This window comes from Eptatretus burgeri, chromosome 8 (assembly GCF_056783735.1).
Source record: "Eptatretus burgeri isolate ZD-2024b chromosome 8, Ebu_testis_v1, whole genome shotgun sequence".
Taxonomy (NCBI): Eukaryota; Metazoa; Chordata; class Myxini; order Myxiniformes; family Myxinidae; genus Eptatretus; species Eptatretus burgeri.
Genome location: NC_140968.1, coordinates 50,530,948 through 50,547,588, shown reverse-complemented (window position 1 = coordinate 50,547,588; position 16,641 = coordinate 50,530,948). Strand labels below are relative to the sequence as shown.

Below are 16,641 nucleotides of genomic sequence, written 5' to 3'. Positions count from 1 at the left end.
CTTATCAGTATACAGTGCCTTCAGAAAGTATCCACACCCCTTGACTTTTGTTACATTTTCTTGTGTTACAACCTGAATTTAAAATGGATTAAATTTGTTTGTTTTTTTTCTCATTGATATTCACCAAATACCCCACAATGTCAGTGGAAGTTTTTGTTTTTTTTTTAGAAATTTTTGGAAACTAATTAAAAATGAAAAGCTGAAATGTCTTACATCAATAAAGTATTCAACCCCTTCACTGTGGCACTCCAAATTGTGCTCAGGTGCATCCAATTTCCTTTGATTATCCTTGAGATGCCTCTACAACTTGATTGGAGTCCACCTGTGGCCAAGTCAATTTATTGGACATGATTTAGAAAGAAACACACCTTTCTGCATAATGTCGCACAGTTCACAGTGCATGTCAGAACAGAAACTCTACCATGAAGTCCAAGGAACTGTCTGTAGAACTTTGAGATAGAATTGTGAGGAGGCATAGATCTGGGGAAGGGTATAAAACAATTTATGGAGTGTTGAAAGTTCCCAAGAGCAATGGAGAGAATATGGAACCAACCAGACTCTTCCTAGAGCTGGCCGTCTGACCAAACTGAGCAACTGGGCGAGAAGAACCACGATCAGGGAGGTGACCAATAACGCAATGACTACTCTGACAGAACTACAGAGTTCCTTGGCTGAGATGGGAGAACCTGCTGGAAGGACAACAATCTCTGCAGCACTTCACAAGTCTCACCTTACGGGAGAGTGGCCATATGGATGTCATTCCTAAGAAAAAGGCAAATTATAGCATGCTGCAATTTGCAAAAAGGTATGTGAAAGACTCTGAGAGTACGAAGAAAAAGATGATGTGGTCTGATGAGACGAAAACTGAACTATTTGGCCTGAATACAAAGTGCTATGTCTGGCAGAAACCGAACAAAGCTCATCACCCATCTAACACCATCCATACCGTGAAGCATGGTGGTGGTTGCATCGTGCTATGGGGATGCTTTTCAGTGGCAGGGACTGGGAGATTTGTAAGGATGGAGGGAACAAAGAATGGAGCTAAATACAGGCAAATCTTTGAGAAGAACCTGCTTCAGAGTCCAAAAAACATTAGTCTGTGGTGAATATTTACATTCCAACAGGACAATGACCCCAAGCATACAGCCAAATCAACACTGGAATGGCTTCAGAACAAGAAAGTGAAAGTCCTTGAGTTGCCCAACCAAAGCCCAGACTTGAATCCCATTGAGAATCTGTAGAAAGACTTGAAGATTGCTGTTCACCGCCAGACCCCATTCAACTTGACAGAGCTTGAGCAAATCTGCAAGGAAGAATGGGAGAAAATCCCCAAATCTCGATGTGCAAAGCTGATACAGAAAAACCCAAGAAGACTCGAAGCTGTAATCGCTGTCAAAGGCGCTTCTACAAAGTATTGACTCGGGGGGTTGAATACTTACTGACGCAAGACATTTCAGCTTTTCATTTTTAATTCATTTGTAAGAATTTCTAAAAACGTTTTCACTTTGTCATTATCGGGTATTTTGTGTCGATCAGTGACGAAAAATTTAAATTTCATCCATTTTAAATTCAGGCCGTCACACAACAAAATGGGACAAAAGTCGAGGGGTGTGAGTACTTTCTGAAGCCAATGGATGTGAGCATCCTACCCTCTGTTAATTGTTTCACCTTGATATCTGTTTAGACAAAATAATAACCCGATTTGCATTGCATACCACATGACTGAGGTCCAGTAAAGCATGTATTTTCTCACCAACATGAAGCAGTCTTACTCAGACAATTTTCCATTCATGGAAAACTACACAGTCAGTCACATGATATTCGCTGAAATGTAAATCAGTAGCTATTTATAAATGCTTACCAGCACTGATTTTTGCTTTCTATACAAAATCGAGGCTCATGGAAGAGCGAGGACCCGGGGGGGGGGGGTTAAACAGGCATCAAACTGACAGTAGGGCCAGAGTTTAATACAAGTAAGGGAATGAACGAACAGGAAAAGAGAGAGAGGAGGGTAAGAAACAGTCACCTGCAACAAAACGTATTCTTAATGTCCTTTGATTCCTGCAAATCTCTATCTGTTGGGCAATTGATCAAATGGCTGGCTCCGGCCATGCCTGTGGTGACCTTCATTTGACAGAAGCAAGTTCACAGAGAACATGTGTGCAGTATTGAGAATTCATTATATTTCACCCAGAACAACATCGGCTCAGATTGCTTCATGCAGTACCAACCTGTGTCAAGGATAATGAAGCTTCAAAACAGAAAAGATTCCTCTGTCCTAAAGGGACGTTTGTGAGGAAATTAGTTTCAACAACTGAAATAAACATTGTGAGAAGACCATTTCTCAGAGGATGCTGTCGTTCCTGCACAGACGATTGATTGACTGGTGTGGCCTGAGAAAATTTTGTCTCCAGTAAATTGGCCGTACATCACATCTCTCTGGCCATCAATCACATTGAGTGGCACAATTGACGGCAGATGATTTTTACCTATGACTTGGGTCATTCAAGGTGTGAAGGCCTACAAATAAGACCATGTGCAATGCACTGAAGAAGCCGTTTTCCGCTTTGGGTCTCAGGTGGTCTCCTGCTTTGGGGTCTTGGGCGGTCAGTCTGCAAATACCTCATATACTGTGGAATCTTGGACAATGCAAGTGGGACAGACACAATGTCTCATCCATGCACAGTATAATATCCAAAACTGCCTCCTGGTGGAATTCAAGCAGAGGTCACTGCATCATGGGTTACACAACAGTATATATAAAGTGTGATCCATGATGCGGTGAGCTCTGCTCGAGTTCCACCAGGTGGTAGTTTTGGAGTCAAATGAAGAGTATTCGAGGAATCAAACAACTTCAGACACAAACGTAGCCAACTTGATATTAAATAATACTGTGTAGATCTGAAAGACTCCCATGATCCCTTTTTGGCTTGTCTTTTTTTTAGTGTGTAACCCCAAATTGACACCATATCTCCAAACCAAATATAAAAAGCACCGCTATCGCCAGCTGCAGGCATGGGATCAAGCCTGCAAAAAAATTGATTGGTAAGGTAAGGCAGAGATTAAAAACCCATCATAAAATGAGTGCACAGGGAGATGTGCAAAGAAAAAAAAATGATAATCCCTTTCAATGTGTTCGTAATTTGGCAACTGCTTCGCAGCAATCCCGAGTGTAAATGACAGGAAGTTGCCAGGTAATTGCTTTACACGCTGCCCACCTGGAATAAAGGACCTCGGTTATTCATTCCCCTCACGCATGTCTGCACGTTGCAATGATTGCTCGGCACAGGGCGGCGATGCATGGTGCACGCTACAGGCTGTCACAACAGTTACCAAACGAAAATTCATTGCAAAGCAACAAAAGCCAGAACAATATGAAGAATAATTTGTGCAACAGCCAACAAAAATGAAATTGCTCGTTGAGCAAGGAATTGCCGGAATAACTTTGTCATATCTCCATGATCTCTGAAAAAACAAAAACCTGGAAATCAATTTGGTTCTTATAAGTCGATAGTGCGACTGTTTAATGAGTTATAGCACTTAGTTTGGTCATGATCATAACTTGGAAGTCAATTGGACTTAAAAATGGCGTTTTTATCGCAATTTGAAAATTTTGACCTGACCCCTCTGACATTCGACCCCCGACCGCTAAGAAGGGTGTTGGTGTAACACCCCAATGAGACATATGGTTGGATGCAGAATTGGAAGATGAACATTTTGGATTTGGTTGGAAGTTGATACGACCATTTTTTCGGACGTTATTGTGAAAATAAGAATTTCGGTTTTTCGGTGACCTTGACCTTTGACCGAGATTCACCAAAAACGAGAAGTATCTAAGTTGGACCATGACCGACGTCTGTACCCAGTTTGGTCATGATCGCTGAAACGGTGTGGCTGCTACAGGGTAAACAAACAAACGGACAGACAGACAGACAGACACACACAACCGACCAACATAATTGCCGAAATCCGAAGGATTCCGGCAATTAATAAGGAGTGATAAATTATTTGGAAACAAGGAAATTTTGCAAACGATTCCACTTCTTGAACGACATTCCCACAACCCTCCACCAGGCTGACTGCAGCAGAATCCCTCTCTGCCAATCTGGAGAAAACAAACAACAGCTTATCTATTTGCAACATGTCTTTTAGTGCAAGAAATCTTGTATTCTCACTTTGTCCCTCCATGATTACCGGAAAGCAAATCCCCCAATGTGTTTACATACTCTCATTGGAGTTCCTGATCGAGCCTATGATAGAGCTCTTTGGAGTCGATGATAGAGCTCTTTGGAGTCGATGATAGAGCTCTTTAGAGCTCGTGGGCATAAACATCAACTATAACCCATCTTGGTCAGATCATATAATTTCCAAACTGGCCTTCAAACTGATGCCCCAGAATTCCCACAAAGCAAAGTGCTTCTTCTGCCATCCTAACTTCAAAACGGTGTACAAAGCTTTCATCTGGGGTGTGATGTAATATGGCTCCCCACCATGGAATGGTGCTGCAGTTGTGCATATTGCTCTTCGTGAAGCCCTGGAACTAAAGTCCTCCATGTTGTTGAAATCTCATCACGAATCTGAGTCTTCGGGTGCAATTTTAGCTCATGATAGATAGACAAGTTGGTGGCCTTAAAATAACATTTTGCTTGCTCTATTCTAGTTTTGTTTGACAGAGATTAAGCTGTGTTCAATCTGCAAGCAATTAGTGTGTGGACGTTAAATGTCCCACAGTGTCTTTCATGAAGAGTAGCCGGTGCCGTAGACAAATTCCAAATTCATTCCTTGTCTTCCATTGGGAAGGCAAAGACAAATCACTCGGTGTAATCTTTGCCCTGGGACTACTTTGGCACCATTGGATGAGATAGACAGTGAGCAAGTGAGAGAACGAGAAAGGGAGAGAGGAAAAAGGTGGGTTGGGGAGAGGCGTGGGGGAGGTGGAGAGAAAAAGACAAAGTGAAAGAGAGGAAAATATAAATAAAGAGAAAGAAGAGGGGAACCTCTAGTCTTTCTCTCATTGCACTCTCACATCTCTACCCAGCCACTGCCCTCCATGTCACATGCATTCTCCCATACACCCTTGCCTTGTTATCCTGCCAACGTCTAAACTCAATGCTCACCTCCATTCTTTCATGCCCATCTTTTCTTGACTGTGGAACTGTCTTCCTAATTACATGGTCTCGAGCTCTTTCTTCCAAATTTTAAAGTCTGTTGCCTGTCACCCTCACACTCTCACATTTTTACTAAAGAGCATTATTAGATCCTCTGAGATGCTGTTTGGACCATCTCCTACAATATCCTGTTTTTGTGCTCTGGTTATCCATTTTCTGTAATCCCATTGTTTTCACTTTGTCGAATTTTGTGAGTTGATCCATTTCCCCCTGTCCTGCTCTTCCATGATCCTCAATACCTGCATAAAAATTGATTTCACATAAGAAAAGGCAATATGGACTATCAGGTTTACATTGTATCACAAAGCCTATTAATTACTGTATATATTTCAATACAGTTTAAATATAGGCTCAAGAAGGACCGAAATGGAAAAGGACATTTGGTTCACAGACTGACTTAGGATCAAAGGGAACAGACAGACAAAGGCATTGCACATGGGAGGATGAGTGGCAGAAAAGAAGAGAGAGATGGGGGTCAGTGGGAGTACAAGAGAGCGGGCAGGGGTGGGTACGAGAGAAATCATCAGGCGATGGAGGGCAGTACGCTTCAACAACAGATACAGAGAATATATGGGTGAAGGAATGGAGGTGAGTGCTCAGATTATAGAATGGAGGTGTAGAATTCGAAAAGATCACATGTGTCATCATTACAAGAGGTTGGAGGAGGACACAAGGATGACAGGGCAGGCGATGCAAATCAAGGAGTAAGGTGATAGAAACACGATTCCACCAATCTACCTGTCGTGGGTCAGAAAGAACCTTCTGACTCGTACTCCTCCTAAGATATGGCAATGACACAGATAGCCTTCGACCTGATCATCTCCAAGTAAGCAAGATAGGAAGTAGCTACATCACCCCAGAGTGGAGACCCAAAATCCAGGATATTTTTGGTTCAAGGCAGTCACAAATTCTTTAGTTGTGTCAGTTAGGCGGTGTATGGTACAGTTCATCATTGATGTTTGCACATTTATAATTTGAGACAAAATAAATTGTTTGTTATCCATGATTGTGTCATGTTTGAAGTGAGATCTTCTGATAGATGTTGAAGAAAGAAAAAGGATACAATTTATAATTATGTAGTTAGGCTACATCTTCGATGGAAAGATCAGCATGGTTCGAGAAATTTCTGGTTACTTCCAGATATAGAATCATTTTTCAAGTATGAGCAGTTTGGAGAAGAAGGGACATTTGTGAATATTCCCTCACCAAGGATATGTAAATCAAAAGCAGAACAGAAACAGTGAGAGAAGAACGAGAACAGCTAGTTATGACATGCTTTGGTATGCACCGTGCCATGTGTACCCCATGTTTTGCTTTGAAATAAGCTCGTTCAACCAGCTGTCAATGCAGATTGGTCGAGTAAAGAACCTTTCATTTTTGTAAAAAAAAAAGAAAAAGGTCTTGTACATTATAATTAGCTCAGAGACACTCAGCATCGACCTAAATCTGTGGGGAATGCCAAGGTATCAGCCAGTCTTAGGGTGGCAATTTAGAGATGTGGTTAGCCAAAGACAGGTTGGGAAAAATTGACACTGTGCAACTCCAGGTACAAAACCTCTTCTAGGGCTTGCCCAGAAAAGTATACCAGGAGGTTTCAAAGCTGATCCTTGAGGAAGGACAGTGAATACATGATCTTCTCCTCTTCTTCTTCTTTCGGCTGCTCCCGTTCGGGGTCGCCACAGCGGATCATCCGTATGATCCGCATAGTGATTTGGCACATGTTTTACGCCGGATGCCCTTCCTGACGCAACCCTGGTCGCCTCTTTCGACACAGGGATAAATGATAAGTTGTGACTTCAGTGATTAATTCGACAGTGAATACATGATAAGTTTCTGAATTGAAAGATATATTCCAATAACTTTTCCAATGACTTATTTTATTTCTATATCTGTAGAGTTGGATACCGAAGAGGCCTGCCTCTCAGAACGATGATGTACTGTTTTGCTCAGCGTTTTTCTGTATACAAAGTCGAGGCTTGTGGAAAACCTAGAACACAGAATGGATAGAAACGTAACAGAACAAAGAGAACAGAATGGAAAAGGGACAAACACACCAACAGCAGGGTGGGAGGTGGGGGGAGGCAACAGAGGGACATAATTGGAGGAAGAATGGGTTTTAGGAAGAATGAGAGCAAGGGGAGGGGGAGGATGACATGGAGTGAAGAAGCTGGATACCAGCTCCAACACAGCATGGAAAACCAGGAATGAAAGACAAATGAAACAAATCACATAATGGGGGAAGGGGGGGGATGGGGGGAGGGGAAGGAAACATTAACCTGGAAAGGAAGAGGTGGGTTTTCAGGTGGATTAAAGAGGATAGAAAAGATCATGAATATGGATGGGGGATGCCCTGAGGTGGAGGTGAACAACCATCTTGAAGCCACGGAGGTTTGAACAAAACGAACAAAGTTGGTTCCACAAGTGAGAGAAAGATGGGGATGATAACTGCAGGTGAGATGGGATAGATATGTGCAGAAGGGAAAGCAAGCTTTTGTGGAATATTTCCCAGGTGGCATTAATATCAGGGGTGGCAGATGTTGAAGACCAACCTTGAAGAGAGAATACAGGTTGCAGTCACTGCCAGTCAGCCTGCATGCATTTCCAAACTCTCTGGCACTGAGGCAGCTCTCTCAATAGCCAGAGATTTTACTGTCTCGCAAGCATATAATCAGATGAACTAATTTAATGCAGCAGTGGAGGAGCAGGAGATGTTAGTCGGAAAATGTGGCATGATTAGCAAAGAAATGGTATGTAGGATTTTGCAGGGAAACAGGCAGGTGATTAATGTAGACTAAGAATTATGGTCAGTCTGAAAATGTTGCCTTCTGGGACACCAATCTCAAGAGGAAGATCATGAGACAGAATGCATCAAGAGTAAGCTGTTGTTTCCACTTCCAGAGAAAATTGAAAAATAATTTATGGAGGGGCCCATGAATACGATTAACAAACAGCCGTGGAAGCAAGAATGCATGCCAAACAGTAATGGAAGCTCAAGAGATGTCCAGAGAGATGGCCCTAATTTTTTTGTTTAAGATTTACTGCATCCATCTATTTTAGGGTTGAACGAATCAACATATAGATCGTAGAATAGCTGAGGCTGAAGCCAAACTGATCATCAGAGATTCGCGAGTTGGAGAAGAGATGACAGCTGAGGTCGACAGCAATGATACATTCAATCACTTTGCTTATGATGTAGAGAAGGCTGACCATTCTGTATTTAAGTGGATCAAACTTGCAGACCTTCTTTGGAATGAGGGTGAGGTTAGCACTTATTCAAGATGATACCATCAAGGGAGACCATCTCAGAAAGACCTGCAGAAGAGTGAGGAAAGAGGAGAGTATGGAGCCGAAGTGCACTTCTTGAGGATTACAGTGCGGTCGGGTCAAGTTGCAGAGTTGTCACAAGAGATTGTTAACTTCTCAAACTGCGTGAGAGAAGACCACATCTGATGGGGGGAGTTTGGGTGAGAGGGAGGGTGGCATTTTTTTGTAAGTTAATATTTTGTCATTTTCCTTTTGGAATGATATAAAATGGGTAATTAAGACAAAATAAAGCAATGCTGACAAACTAATCAACACAAACACAAGTGAAAGCAATGCAACCATGCAGCATTAAAGTTTTGGATAATTATGACCCGATTTTTAATGTTATTAGTTATATAACTACAACTGCTTTCGATATTATGGGAGTACTTGCTTTGGCAATTCATTTCACAGCACAAATGGATTGTGACTGCATTGCGATCAGTTCCTTTTAACCCCATTTGTCTTGGTCACAAACATGTCGCAATCAAGTGTGATTGTTCGGCTTTCCTAGCACAGCTGATAACAGAAACTGAGCTTCAGCAGTGTCTTAATGAGTTTTTTAAACTACAGCAGAAAAAAGGAATGACAATTAACCTTTGATATACCATTTAAAATATCCAAAACTGAACATTTACATCGCCATTCCAGCAAGTTTGTCTTGCAGTTTTTCAAACAATTGTAGGTTCGATGCAAAGACATACTATATTTGCTGTACAATATTTCATAATTCAACAGGTGCTCTTTATCATTCGATATAAATTACACATGCTGATAAACTGCACAATGTGAATATTAGGTTATGCTTATTAATACTTGCAGTGGACCCGCCCTCTGGCCGATCTTGTTCCAAGAAAGCAACATGTTCTTCTGACACATACCTTTATTTGGGTGTAGTGTAGACAAAATAAAATAACCCGGGTTATGTGCATGAAGCAAAAACATACCTTCTACTTAAAAATTCAAAATACTTCACTGTACAAGAAAACGTTGCGACAGGAATACTGCACTGTAAATGGTGGAGACTTGTAATACCATTCCCCATCTGGTGGGGGCGCTACACTATACACATTCACATACCGAATTTGCATCTCCCACCCACCCTCCTCCCCCCAACACCATCAGCAAAGTTAAAAACACCCCGATCCATTAAATGGAATCATGCTGATTCTAGGGAGTAAGTCGAGATGTAATTGGCCAAGAACTGTCGTTGTAGTAGCACGACAAACAAACACCGGTCCGTGAATTATAGTGCGGATAAAGGAAGAATGGGGGAAGTAATTGTGAATTTAATGTTCTATCTTTATTTACTTTTAACATTTGTTCTTAACAAACGGGGACAGGAACAATGCAGGCATGATAGGCCAAATGGCCTTCTCATGTGCCAATGTTCCCTGTGTAACGTTGTTCAGAATGGGAAGAAATGGGGAGGGGAGGACAGAGAGTTGTGGGTGGGGGTGCATGAAGTTGGAAGAGGGAGATTGAGACGTTGGGAAGGGAGGGAGGATTGAGGACTTGAAGAGGATGACAGAGTTGGGTTGGGGGAGGGGGGCAGAGAGGGGACAAAGTTGGGATCGAGGAGTTTGAGGCTTTTGAGGGGGGAGCAGAGAATTTGGGTATGGTGGTAGGGGGGGCAGAGAGAGGACAGAGTTGGGAGAGGGGTTGAGGACTAGTGTGTGTGTGTGTGTGTGTGTGGTTGGGGGGATGGAGGGGGGTTGGGAACCTGAAGTCACAATCTACATTATGCAGAATTTTCATGGGTCCCAGATAGTCCCGTTGGGTCTTTTGGGTCCTCCAGGTATTTTGAGTCATCATGGTCTTCTTTTCGGTCCTCTGGGTCTTTTGGGACATATGGATCTTTTGGGTGCTCGGGGTCCTCAAAGTCCTTTGAATCCTCTGGGTCTTTTGGGTCCTCTGGGCATTTTTGGGTCTTTGGGTCATTTGGGTCCTTGAGGTCATTTTGGTCTTTGGGGTCATTTGGGTCTTCGAGGTCGTTTGGGTCTTTTGGGTCCTCATGGTGTAGGGGTGGGTCTTTTGGATCCTCTGGTTACTTTCGGTTAAGTATTTCAGGTTACAATTGTCGGTGATGTCTGGTCAACTGTCCAACCAATGGGTGAAGAGCGGATACACATACATACATACATACATAATCACATACACTTGCTCCATTTTATATATATATTTTTGATTCACATCTGACCCTCTTGCTCATGATTTAGGGAACCCTCCCATATACGAAATGTGTTTGGCCATGGTCTACTAATTTCCTTGTATTTCATGTAAAAGTACACCAGTCTAATGTATTTGTCACGTGCATTTTGAGGCCCCAAGATGTCTTTTGTCCAGCAAGATGGTGCAAAGGTAACACCTTTACCTTTAAGCTGTCTAGTCTGGGTGCCTAATACCTTTAACCCTCGTCCTACCAACATATTTTACTTTTCGGACACCAACTCAAAAACCGCTCAATTTTACTAAAGCTGTCAAAGTATCACATCAATGACGAAACATCGTGTTTTATTGATAAAGTCATTAAGCAAATGAAAAATTAAAATAAAATTAAAATCTAAAATTAACCGACCAACTTTTATGACCGCATCTCAGAAGCACTAAATTTCATTCAATCTGTTAAAGTTTCATATCAATGAGGAAACATAATTATTTTGATTGGATGATGTTTTAGTGATAAAGTAAACAAACTTAAACATAAAAAAATTGGAGGACTTCCTCAATACAAATACCATATGAAGTAATCATATATGCTTAAAATTGAGCGAAAACAACTGGGCTCTTTTTGGACCCCAGAAAGGATTCGCTTGTTACTCTGTGCAGCAAAGTGGGATCTTAAAACATCAAATATATATTTATTGCCGGCACATATAGGCTAACAAACTAATAAAACATGAAATACATTGTTAAATTAATGTAGAAACAACACATCAAAATGTATGCTTGGGGTCCAAAAAGACCCCTGTTGGTAGGACTTGGGTTAAGGTGTCCAGTCTGGGTTCCTGGACTTAAGGTGTCTCAAATCTAATAACTGTCAGATTTGTTATACTTTGTAGGCTGGTTGCATCAATGCATGTGCTATCCCTCGGATAGGCACGAAGCCAGGTCTCCTGTCTGCTCACAATGGTTGGTGTACATTAAAGATCACAGTGTGTCTTTCACAAAGAGTTGGCAAGTTATCGCCAAACATCTTCATAAAATTAAAATTTCCTGCCAAAATCGACTTCAGTCGAATGTCGGGACTGGCCAGCCAGTTCGTGAAAGAGGGGCCAAAACTTTCCCCGGCTGAACCCATGAGGAGGTAGGATTAAACTCGGACGTTGAACAGATAGTAGTAGTAGCAGGGGCGTATCCAGACCTTGGCATCAAGGGGGACAAAAACCCACCAAATATTTATACCAGCAGGGAAGCATATATCGCATTTCGCCAGATGTTACCCTTATTGTTCTCAACCATGAACCACCTCGGCTGGGGCAAAATAAAACTATTATGGAATGAGTACAATAATTTGCTGTCTTTCTAAATTTTCAATGTCTGAACAATCGAAAGATGTATTTTATGGCATTATTTATACAGCAAACACAAATTCAACTTTGAACTGACCTTCACGTAAAATCTTTGCCCTTTTGGGTGTGCTGGAAAGCTTTCAATCACCAATGAGTAATCTACTCTTGATGCAAGGTCCTTTTCTATACCGAGCAATGCCAGCCCAGAAAGCCATTCCTCGGTCATTGTGGAGCGAAGATGATTCTTGATCAGTGACCTTTCTGAATGATCACTCAGCTGTAGCTCAAGAAATTAGTCGTATCCCGACGATGTGATAGTCTTGTAAGACTGGCACAAGTGCACTCCAATGTGTTCTTGATTATGAATTCCAAGATGCCTTGTGTATTTATTTCAATACTATCTGTATCACTCCCTTATTGGTCCAGTGTTCAAACGTTTTGTATGAAAAAGGAGCTGGTCCACTTTTGCTCCGACAAAAGGGAAGGCCCAAACCGGCTTTACCTTTATTCATGGTGGATCAATTACCATTTAAGGTATGTTATTTATTACAAGCAGGGACCTGTGGCACATCCACATAATATAGAATGTGACTTCAAGACCTCAGTCCCGCCCCCCCACCCCCACAAACCCCAAGTTACCAGCCTTCCCTCCCAAACCCCTAAGTCCTCAACCTCCACTTCCCAACCCAAAGGGCTCACCCTAACCCTTCCAGCCTGAAGACGTCAATACTTTCCCCACTCCAAGCCTTCAACCTTCTGCATAACCTCCACAGTAAACCCTGCTTGAGAGAATGCCAACAGTTATTTGGGCGGTGTAAACAACAGACTGCCTTAATCACTGAAACCGATCTTCACAAGGCCTGTGACGCTGATTGGCTCTAAATCATTTTAACTGTCACTTTGGTCATTTTACACTGAAGGGAAAACTTATAGGGAGGGCATGTTGATTGTGAATATGACAGCTCAGAAGACGTCTTTAACTTTGCATAGCAGGAAGTGCCAATATAGCAGCCATATGATTTCTCAGCTTGAAATTGTGGGTGGCATCAGGTGAACTGTCTAACCGATTGGGTGGAACTAAATATTACACATACAGACACATGGACGAACAAGTGTGTTATTATTATCCCCACGCTTTTTGAAAAAAAAACGGGGATATTGTAAACGGCCCTGTCCATCTGTCTGTCATGCTGTCTTCTCCAAAACGGTTGGGTAAAAATTCACCAAACTTAGTGGTTATATTCACGACATGGCAAGAAGGTGCAAGAGCAGTGCCATTTTGGCCATACCCCTTGGGGTGGGGTTTAAAGTTCAAATACCGAAAAATGCAATTGCAGGCACAATGTTAAATGAAACTTTGGATAAGTAATCAACATTGGAGATTTGGTCTTTATATGAAATATGTAATGATTTTTTGGATTTGACCCCCAGTTCATGTTCCAGGGGTGGGCACTTGGGATCATCAGGGTCAAAACGGGAAATATTTTTTTACTCAAAATTTGACATTGGCTCTTTCCTGGTGGAACTTTTTGCCATCTTTCAATTTTGCTTTTGGTGGGGAATGTGATTGCTTGACTTGATGGAGTGTTGGCTTTATGGAGTATCAACTTGATGGAGTACTGCTCTCCCCTCTAGGCTGGCTCCCTTGTCTCACATCTTGCTCAGCTCGACACCATGGAAACCAAGGCCTTCAAGATTATTGCAATCTCCCGCAATGAAGCCAAGTCCATAGGCATATCACTTTTCATTGCAGATAGGTCAGTGGTCTCTCTATCTTCCACTGCCTCTTTTCTGGTCTGGCAACCTCTGCTCTTTCCAACCTCTGCTCTCTGCTCTGCTCCATCTGCTCTCTCTTTCCTCTTTCTCTGTCCCCCCAAGGCTTCTGCAGGGCACACACGTTCTACCATCAACTCTTCTGGTGAAACTACCTCAATCCAACATCACTGCTCACCACCACCGAATCATTCCCATTTTTCTCACCTGTTGAACCAACTTCCACATTGTCATTAATCTCATTCTTCCCTCCAGGTCTTCAAGTCAGCCGTTGACCACCATCATAGATCATTTCCAATCCAAAACCATGATCTTTTCTACCCTCATTAACCCCCCCGCCCATACATACATTTAAATCGCATTTATTATATTCTGGGGTGGTAAGTTTTTACTCGAATGACCTGTGGATCTTTTCTAAAAATCCACAGGCTCTGAGGAATTGCTGAAATAGTTCTATCAACACTTTGTGAAACTTCTCCAGTCCACACTTGATGAATTCACACGAGTTTATGAGGTCCCTTCATTGGGTCTTTTCCCAGTCATGTGCAGCCCGTTTTTTGTGCACCAAAAGTGTGTGTGTGTGTGTGTGTGTGTGTGTGTGTGTGTGTGTGTGTGTGTGTGTGTGTGTGTGTGTGTGCGTGTGCGCGTGCGTGCGTGTGTGTGCGCGCGCGTGCGCGCGCTTGAAACTCATTTCGCAAAGTTAGTATTTGTAAATTATGCATTTACCCAGTTCACATCAATTTATATAATCTCGTGTTTTCACCATTGACTTCTCTGGAATAATATCACATGAATGTGCAGCACGGTTACATCGTCATGTGGACAAATAGAAATAACAAAACAAACAATGAATCTCCGACAGGATGACCCCAAGGCTCTGGACACTTGAAACGAGCAAAGCATTTTCCCGCACAGGCGATATATAAATCAATGTTTCGTAATCGTTCATACCCCAGCTACTAACGTGTCAAATGACCGAATTTCACGTTCACAAGACAAAATCTAAATGGATTTTCCATCCATTTTGGAAAAGCCTTTTTGATTGGAGACGTAAAAACTCGCATTATTGCTTACAAAACCCAGTTAGGTACTGGAAAATTCAATCATGTCTGTCATTCATGATGGTAAATGTGGTCAAATTACACTCACTTGTTTAAAATAGATGTTTACACCTGAGAATACAAAACTGGAAGTCTTCCTTGTGTCAATTTGGAACATGCCTAGCTATGCTTACAGTAAGGTAAGCAGTTTAGCGTGGAAGAAAACACACATGAGACGTTCGGATTCCGAGTCAATTCATTTTTGAAAACGCCACCGTATTCACATAATACGAAACCAAAGGCAAATGATGCTGCCACAGCGGTTCCCATTGTATTTGGCATTAGCTCATGAAACTGCCCTTAATAGTGCGGTTCTAAGGTAGTCTGCAGTTGTAATGCAGGCTTATGCAAGTAATGCAGACATGGTAAACTTCATATGCAGGTTATATCGTTGCAGATTACAAAACGTAGGGGCAATATCCCTGGGCACTCATCTGGTAGCAGCTGGATAAGATAACCAGAGAACCACTGGTTGGCATGGATAACCCACAAAATATGTAATGGAGAAGAAAGTAAAACCCTATGGATTTTTGTTAATTAATGCCATGAACAAACTTTGATACATCACAGGTGATAAAGTTTGCGGTCAAGTTTCATCAAAATTGTGTGTGTGGTTCATGGTTAAGTTTCATAGGAATTGTGTGTGTAGTTTCTGAGAAGAAAGGAAATGCCTATTTTGGGGGGCAACACCACCCCCCCCCACACACACACTCCCATAAACCCCCCAGACCACTATTATTTTTAATGGTGTGAACAAACTTTGGTACATACAGGGTGATGAACCTTGTGGTAAAGTTTCATCGAAATGGTATTTGTCGTTTCAGAGAAGTTGCAAATATTTTTGGACGGACAGATGGACAACGCACCAGGTTCCCCGTAACTACATTTCAGGTGAGCTAAAAACACCTCTTACAGACCCAATTTGACAAAAAGATCGAAAAAGATAAACTTTCATTTTGATTATTTTGCAATGGTATGAGGGTACTGCACACGTAATAACAGAATATTGCTGCAGTTCTGTAAAACCGCATGCCTCCAAGGCAATGGCACACAACATACAGCAATCCCAAGGCAGTTATTTCAATAGTATGGTTAGTAGTCCTTTCCATACATCTCGTGAGTGTAGGGGAAAGATGCGTTGTGTGGGACTCTTTCAGTTAAACCTCTTATACCTCTTTAACCTTCAACCCTCGCAGTTCTTCCACTCCTTTGATGCACCCCTGACTCTCACACGAAATATGCAAACAAGCACAAACGCCAACCAATAGAAACCAAGTAAGCACGCTGCGAGAGCCTCCTGTGCATTGGTGCTGCAAGCACTTTTTGTGCGTTCGCACCAATTTTCCATTCAAAATTACGCGCCAATTCTCAACCGCCATTTTGCCTCAGACCTTCATTCGGCTCACCAAACGATACCACACTCACCACAACCACTTCATATGATTACTAAAAATCCCCGTAACAACGCACGCTTACATTTTCCATTACAAACGCGACCTTTATTCACAATTTCATTACAAGGAATTTCCACCTCTTCCCCACAACGCCACGTTACAATCCTATCTCACTACAAACGCCACATGTTTCCGATACTCTACAACCGCCGCAACTGCCACATGGTCATCAAACACTCACCATAGCCTTACAAGACACGGAGGAGACGTAGATTGGGTTATTTCGGGGCATACTGTAACTCAAAGCGTGAACGTGCGCTGGAGCTCATTTAAGGACCTGCGGGTGCCGGGTGGCAAAGAGATTTTCCTAAAATCCTATGTTTGAATGAAG

At 42.2% G+C, this 16,641-nt stretch overlaps 1 long non-coding RNA gene across 1 annotated transcript in view; it reads left to right on the top strand.

Moving 5' to 3' along the window:
* The window catches only part of LOC147021720 (uncharacterized), an 18,547-nt gene extending 2,800 nt beyond the window's left edge, over nt 1-15,747 (top strand). The window contains exon 3 of the long non-coding RNA XR_015060602.1: nt 15,681-15,747. This is a non-coding gene — a long non-coding RNA (uncharacterized LOC147021720). The remainder of the gene's footprint in view (nt 1-15,680) is intronic.
* The last annotated feature ends 894 nt before the right edge of the window (nt 15,748-16,641 follow it).